Source organism: Nuphar pumila, chromosome 12, assembly GCF_984573655.1.
Source record: "Nuphar pumila chromosome 12, dmNupPumi1.hap1.1, whole genome shotgun sequence".
Classification (NCBI taxonomy): Eukaryota; Viridiplantae; Streptophyta; class Magnoliopsida; order Nymphaeales; family Nymphaeaceae; genus Nuphar; species Nuphar pumila.
Window position 1 is genome coordinate 62,872,802 of NC_143260.1, and position 8,705 is coordinate 62,881,506.

Sequence of the window (8,705 nt, forward strand, 5' to 3'; positions counted from 1 at the left end):
AGGGTAACCCAAGGGTTGAAAGGGCTTGTTGCATGAGCTAAATGCAACCGTGATTCCTACGAAAGTGAGTTAGATAATAGTTTTCATTTCATGCATTTTTCTAGTTTGCTCGAGGACTAGCAAAACATAAGCATGGGGGTATTTGATCATGCATATATTTTAGGGTTATTTCATATAAAAAATATGCATGATTTCATAAAAAAATGATTTAAAACCCAATTTTATGCTGGTTTTGAGTGAATGAGCTAAAATGAATTAAAAATAGAAAATGCTTGAAAATTAGTGTTATTTTGCAATTTAATGAATATTTTAATGTTTGTCATTGTGAATTCCTAAAAATAAAATAAAAATTAGAGTTGAGAATATCGTTAGTTTTAAAAAAAATAAATAAATAAGTTGAAATGAGGTTTAGTGTAAATATTTTTAAGAAATAGTCTTTAGATTAAAATAGTCAAATGAGTTTTTTTAGCAAATAAAATTCTTTAAAACAGTTTTTTTTAGATTTTTGAAAATAATAAAACAAACCATTACACGGTTTGTTTTTTTTTAAACTGAAAAAAAAAAATTGTAACAAACCGGTTTGTGATTTTAAAAATTGATTTTTTTTTACAAACCGGTTTTACCGGTTTGCATTTGTTTTAAAAACCAACCAAAAGAAAAAAATTGTGGTCTCCCCCATTCTCGGCTGAAGCCTTTCCCCTCTTTCCCTCTCTTCCCTCTCTTCTCACCACTTCCCACCATCGCCGGCCCCTTCCTTGCCCTTTCTTCCCCTTCTCCCTATTTCTTTGTCTTTTCCAGCCGGTGGTGGTGGTGGATCCTCAATCCGGCGACGGCGTGGACGGTGGAGGCCGCCATTTCTCTTCTAACCCTTCTGATTCAAGGTAATTTCTGCAACTTCTTCTTCTTCTTCTGCTTCTTCCATTAATTCTGTGTAAAAAGAAAAAAAACAAAAACGAGAAAAAAAAAACATTAAAGTAAATTCTGTAGATATTTCAGATTTTTTTCCATCGTATCAAATTTTCTACTTGAATTTAGTATCGGATTCCTGTTTTCAACAAGTTTTAGATTCGAGATTAGTTTTATAAGTCTGATCGTGCATTATTTTTTCATTCTGTAAATTTCTGCTTCTACATCAGTCGAATGTTCCTTTGATTTTACAATTTTCTGTATTGATCTTTGTTTGTTGTTCTGTTCATTCATCATGTTTTATGTGTTTCTTTTTTTGAAGTTTTTTTTCTGTTAATTCATTGCATTCTATGTTTTGTGTGCATTTCATTAGTTTTTGGTGAATTGAATATCGTGAATTGTCTTCTTTCATTATGTTTTTAATTCTGAAATATTTGTGAAAATAAAGTCTTTAATTACCTACTACTTATGAGGATGTGTAATATTTTGCATACATGACAGAGATGTTTGTGGGTAGCATCACTGCAAACCCTCACGAGACCTTACTCGTCCACTGGGGTAACCCAAGGGTTGAAAGGGCTTGTTGCATGAGCTAAATGCAACCGTGATTCCTACGAAAGTGAGTTAGATAATAGTTTTCATTTCATGCATTTTTCTAGTTTGCTCGAGGACTAGCAAAACATAAGCATGGGGGTATTTGATCATGCATATATTTTAGGGTTATTTCATATAAAAAATATGCATGATTTCATAAAAAAATGATTTAAAACCCAATTTTATGTTGGTTTTGAGTGAATGAGCTAAAATGAATTAAAAATAGAAAATGCTTGAAAATTAGTATTATTTTGCAATTTAATGAATATTTTAATGTTTGTCATTGTGAATTCCTAAAAATAAAATAAAAATTAGAGTTGAGAATATAGTTAGTTTTAAAAAAAATAAATAAATAAGTTGAAATGAGGTTTAGTGTAAATATTTTTAAGAAATAGTCTTTAGATTAAAATAGTCAAATGAGTTTTTTTAGCAAATAAAATTCTTTAAAACAGTTTTTTTAGATTTTTGAAAATAATAAAACAAACCATTACACGGTTTGTTTTTTTTTTAACTGAAAAAAACAAATTGTAACAAACCGGTTTGTGATTTTAAAAACTGATTTTTTTTTTTACAAACCGGTCTTACCGGTTTGCATTTGTTTTAAAAACCAACCAAAAGAAAAAAATTGTGGTCTCCCCCATTCTCGGCTGAAGCCTTTCCCCTCTTTCCCTCTCTTCCCTCCCTTCTCACCATTTCCCACCATCGCCGGCCCCTTCCTTGCCCTTTCTTCCCCTTCTCCCTATTTCTCTGTCTTTTCCAGCCGGTGGTGGTGGTGGATCCTCAATCCGGCGACGGCGTGGACGGTGGAGGCCGCCATTTCTCTTCTAACCCTTCCGATTCAAGGTAATTTCTGCAACTTCTTCTTCTTCTGCTTCTTCCATTAATTCTGTGTAAAAAGAAAAAAAACAAAAACGAGAAAAAAGAAAAACATTAAAGTAAATTCTGTAGATATTTCAGATTTTTTTCCATCGTATCAATTTTTCTACTTGAATTTAGTATCGGATTCCTGTTTTCAACAAGTTTTAGATTCGAGATTAGTTTTATAAGTCTGATCGTGCATTATTTTTTCATTCTGTAAATTTTTGCTTCTACATCAGTCGAATGTTCCTTTGATTTTATAATTTTCTGTATTGATCTTTGGTTGTTGTTCTGTTCATTCATCATGTTTTATGTGTTTCTTTTTTTGAAGTTTTTTTTCTGTTAATTCATTGCATTCTATGTTTTGTGTGCATTTCATTAGTTTTTGGTGAATTGAATATCGTGAATTGTCTTCTTTCATTATGTTTTTAATTCTGCAATTTCCTGTTTGTTTTTAAAATCAGTTTTACTATTTGCTACACCTTCCGATTTCTTCTTTCTTCATGTTTTCAATACTGAAATTTCCTATTTCTTTAATTCTTGAATTTCCTGTTTGTTTGTTTTTTTTCTGAATTTCCTGTTGTGTTTAATTCATTTCGTGATTTTCCTGTTTTCTTCATTTAATTCATTTTTCTGTTTTATCTGAATCATTTCATTTCCTGTTTTTCGTTTTCCAGTTTTTTTTTAATAAATTTCAATTAATTTCCAGTTTGTTTTAGTGTATTTCTTGATTTTCAGTCTTTCAAACAATTCATTTCCCTTTCTTTTAAACATTTCAATTTTTTTTTTTTTTTTAGTTTTTCCTGTTTGTTTCATTTTTCAAATTGTTTTTTACATTACTGTTAGTTCATGTTTAACATTGATTCTCCTATTTTCTGTAAATTTTATTGTCTTCTTTTACATTCAGTTTTTCTCCATCTTTTATTCAGTAATTTTCTATGTTACAATTCATTGAATTCTTGTTTCTTCATTTAGTAGGTTTCTTGTTTTTTTTTTAGTTGTTGATTTCCTGTATATTCATTCTTTGCAATTCTTGTTTCTTTTAATCCTTAATTTGTTGTTTTTCATTTAATTTTCTGTTTTCCATTGAATTGCATCTTAGATTTTTCTGTTTTTTTTAGCAAGTCAATCCCTGTTTTCATTCTTTTCATTTCAGACTCTTGTTTTCTCTGAGTGTCTTCATTCTTTGTTTTCAATATTTTTATTTCATGTTGATTTTTTCAATTTACTTTGTTCAATAATTTTCCCTGTTTAGTATTTCCTAGTTTGTTGCTGAATTTCACAATTTTGTTACTGTTTCATTTACGGTTTTGCTTTTCATTACATAAATCTCCTATTTCGTCCATTCCTTGTTTTTATTAGACATTAGTTAATTGAATATTAGTTAATTGTTAATTGTTAGTAAGTAATTAGCTAGATTCAATTAGTTGTTGTTAATTACTTTGTTATTAGCTTAAGTAGTACATGTTTAGCATTTCTTAGTGAATTGTGATTTCATTGTTAGCATTTAGTAAGTATAATTCTATCTCTGGTACTGCTCGTGTTCATTTGATTTGTGCAGGATAGCACAGGAGTGGAGCGGAAGCGATTACGTAACACAGAAGTGCAATAGTAGAAGCTTCTTTTTACTTTTCAGTTTAGAATTAGGAATTTAATTATGGGTTTGTAAATATCGCTTTTTACGCCCTCTGCAAAGGGTATTCATTTGTTGTAATAGTTAGTTGTTTTTACTTTTCTCGAACATTTTACATTTTAATAATACGTCAATAAAGATTAGTTTAGATTTGTGTGTTTGAATACGAAATATTCCCGTTCCCTGAGTTTGACCCGGTCTCATCCACTAGTGAGAACCGGTTTTTATTATTTGATGTCTGTTTTTCACATGTTTTACATATAAAAATCTTTTCAAAATTACAACGATTTAAAAGAAGACATCAAATTTTTGGCGTCGTTGCCGGGGAACGGCGTAATATTAGTATTCACTTTATTGCTTAGTGTTTGTTTTGCATTTAGGTTTAGAACCACGTATGTGCATATCATAGAGACGAGCTTACTTTTCTGCACAGCCCACCTACTAGGATCCCATTAGAGGTGACTGTGTACGATTGGTACCGTACACATAGATTTCATATTTCTTTTGTATAATCTTTGTTATGTGTAACTGCATGGTGTTTGTTTACTTTTGTTGTTTTTAGTTTACTCTCTTTGTGGTTTGCGTGGTTTGGCCGCTTAGTGTGTTAGTTAGTTAGAAAACCCAAAATTTAGGACGTGTGCTACACCGGTCTACTCATGCCAAATACGTATACTCCCGCCTCCTGCATCACGAGACCTGATATAGGAGCGAGCCATTTTGAGATTAAGGCCAGTGTGATTCAAATGCTACCTTCGTTTTTTGGCCTTAGCATTGAGGACCCATATCGTCATCTCGATGAATTCCTTGAGATTTGCTCGACAGTGCGAATCAATAATTTTGGAGATGATGCTATGAGGTTGACTTTGTTTTCGTTCTCTCTCAAAGATAAAGCCAAGCACTGGCTAAAATCTCTTGTGACGGTTCGTATTACTACTTGGGAAGGAATGCAGCGCGAATTCCTCAAAAAGTACTTCCCAATTGGTAAAACGAATCAGTTTCGTAAAGCTATAACCAGTTTTTCTCAAATTGAGGGAGAACAGTTTCACGAGTCTTGGGAGAGATTGAAAGATCTTCTCCGCAAGTGTCCCCATCACTAGGTGCCTCGTTGGCAGTTAGTGCAGTATTTCTATGACGGGCTTACTGAGAAGCACCGTCAAATGGTTGATTCGTCTTGTGGGGGCACTTTTATGCTCAAGAGTGAGGATGAGGCGTGGTCTCTATTCGAGATCTTGAGTGAAAACACCATGCATCATACCTTGTCTTCACGGCTCGATAGGACTACATATCTGTCTAATGGTCCTAGGAAAATAGGGATTTCCGAAGTAGGGTCTGAGTTAGATTTGCGTACCAAGGTTGACCAGTTGACTAGGAAGTTAGATCAATGCCTAGCCAATTCTTCGAGAAGTCCAATAGAAAGAGTGTGCGAGCTATGTGCTAGCCCTCCACATTGTGTTTCGGATTGTCCGGTAGCACCATTATATCCTGAATTCGTTCAGGAGCAGGTGAATGCTGCCCAAGGTTTCGCTAAACCCATGCCTGATTCATTTACACCATCATATAACCCAGGTTGGCGAAACCAATCCATTTTCCCATCTCATCAGCCCTCCCAAACACAGTATAGACACAGTAACCCTTCACAAGGTTACTCGCATTCCATTTTTCCACAAGTTCATCCCCCAACCCAACTTGCTTATACTCAACCCCATTCTCATGAGCTTTCACCTAGTCAATCCTTCCAAGATAGGATATTACAAGTTTTGAGCTCCCATACGCAGTCAATAGCCAAGCTAGAGACTCAAATGGGATAGTTGGTTGAGACCTTCAGTAGGCAAAGCGAGGGGAACCTTTATAGTCATCCTGTTGTCACTTCCAAGCGAGAGGAGCCCATGTCATTTGACTTGCAACCCACTGCTTCACATCATGAGCAGGTTAAATCTGTTACATCCCTTCAGAGCGGGAAGGCGTATCACCCCACTCGGGAATCGATTCATGAGCCCCATATCATTTCTATTGACAAGTCGATTTCCATGATACCTCAGCAGAAGGGGCCAGGACCACAACATGCATTATCATCATATATTCATAAAGCCCCATTTTCTCAGCCTTTAGGATCACTTATTGTTTTTAGTAAGCAAGAGGTACAGATGCAGAAGGTGCTTGACCAAGTCAAGTCATATCATATTCATCACTTTTCTGAAGTTGCATTCATTGATTGTCGGTCGGTCCTAGACTCTCATTTCCTGACCAGTCTCTCAGATGAGACTAATCTCCATTCTTCATGTCAAGAGAGTTATGATACCACATTTAGAGGTAGACGGGATGGAAATACAGTGCGTAGTGTCACATATGACACTCTTTTCTTTATTGAGCCTGACTTCATGTCCATTGATCTCATGGACGATGAAGGTTTTTTCAGGGATCTGTCTGGCTAGGGACGTCAAACTTAGCGCTTTATGGGAGGCAACCCATATTTTGTACAGTATTACATTCGTTTTTAGGATTTGTAGATTTTCTTTGGTTTTTTTTTCGTTTTCTATCTCTTTCTATGAGTTTTATGTTTTGTCATGTATACATTGCATTCATAGAAGGTGCATTTTTAATTCATGTCAGGTTATTCTACTATTTTCCCTCATTTATTTTGTCTCATGTGCATTCACTTAGTTTCATATAAGCATGGGGGAGTGCCACTGGGACAGTGTCATTTAAGCATGGGGGAGGGTGTAGTTTGCACACCTTGATATTTCTGTTTACGTTCTTGCACATGTTTACACATCTCTCATGAAAAGTAGGTTTTTAAAGAAAGAGTTTGAACTTATATGAATGTTATTTTAAATCTGATGTTTTTAGAAGTTTTTTAAGCCCCATGAAAAATTTTTCTAACATAGATCTAAAAATTATGGTTGTTTATGCGGATTTCGAAGAAATGATGATAGATACATGTTAGAATTTATTTTGAATCACAAATATGAACATGCACAGTTGTATTTTTGAAAAACTAAGCAAATGAACAAAAGCGTAAAAAAGAGCTCAAAAAGTAAAAAAGAGCATGCGTTAGGTTGTTTGGATAATTTCACAATCCTTAGTAGATGGAACTTAGATGTAAGTTGAAGCTTTTGGATTCCATTTCGAAAAGGAGAGTGGAAAACTTCATGATCCTAAGTAGCTGAGAACATATACAAGTTGAAATGTTTGACTCTCACGTTATAAAGGTGAATGAAGGAAGTCACTTTTATGTCTTAGTTGATATCTTTTGGTATGCATTGAAAAAGTATAGAGATATTGACATTGCACAAGGCATAAAAGCAGACCACACGCAAGCTATAAGAGAAGAATGAATGCGCAAAAAGAAAAAGCGTGAAAAAAAGAGAAAAAAGAAAAAAAGAAAGAAAAGAACTTAAAAAGAAAGGAAAGCTCAGTGCTTAGAAGTGTGATTGAGAAAATCTATGCAGAAAACATAGGAGTGAGGATAAATAAATAATAACTTGTTTTTATTGGATTTTCTAAGAATAAAACATAAATAATTGTGATAATTAGAAAGGTGAAAGAAATTCTTTTTCTGTGGTGGTATATAAAAGACTAATTATATTGTGATTTTGAAATAACAGGAAATATTTGTGAAAATAAAGTCTTTAATTACCTACTACTTATGAGGATGTGTAATATTTTGCATACATGACAGAGATGTTTGTGGGTAGCATCACTGCAAACCCTCACGAGACCTTACTCGTCCACTAGGGTAACCCAAGGGTTGAAAGGGCTTGTTGCATGAGCTAAATGCAACCGTGATTCCTACGAAAGTGAGTTAGATAATAGTTTTCATTTCATGCATTTTTCTAGTTTGCTCGAGGACTAGCAAAACATAAGCATGGGGGTATTTGATCATGCATATATTTTAGGGTTATTTCATATAAAAAATATGCATGATTTCATAAAAAAATGATTTAAAACCCAATTTTATGCTGGTTTTGAGTGAATGAGCTAAAATGAATTAAAAATAGAAAATGCTTGAAAATTAGTGTTATTTTGCAATTTAATGAATATTTTAATGTTTGTCATTGTGAATTCCTAAAAATAAAATAAAAATTAGAGTTGAGAATATCGTTAGTTTTAAAAAAAATAAATAAATAAGTTGAAATGAGGTTTAGTGTAAATATTTTTAAGAAATAGTCTTTAGATTAAAATAGTCAAATGAGTTTTTTTAGCAAATAAAATTCTTTAAAACAGTTTTTTTTAGATTTTTGAAAATAATAAAACAAACCATTACACGGTTTGTTTTTTTTTAAACTGAAAAAAACAAATTGTAACAAACCGGTTTGTGATTTTAAAAACTGATTTTTTTTTTACAAACCGGTTTTACCGGTTTGCATTTGTTTTAAAAACCAACCAAAAGAAAAAAATTGTGGTCTCCCCCATTCTCGGCTGAAGCCTTTCCCCTCTTTCCCTCTCTTCCCTCTCTTCTCACCACTTCCCACCATCGCCGGCCCCTTCCTTGCCCTTTCTTCCCCTTCTCCCTATTTCTCTGTCTTTTCCAGCCGGTGGTGGTGGTGGATCCTCAATCCGACGACGGCGTGGACGGTGGAGGCAGCCATTTCTCTTCTAACCCTTCCGATTCAAGGTAATTTCTGCAACTTCTTCTTCTTCTTCTGCTTCTTCCATTAATTCTGTGTAAAAAGAAAAAAAACAAAAACGAGAAAAAAGAAAAACATTAAAGTAA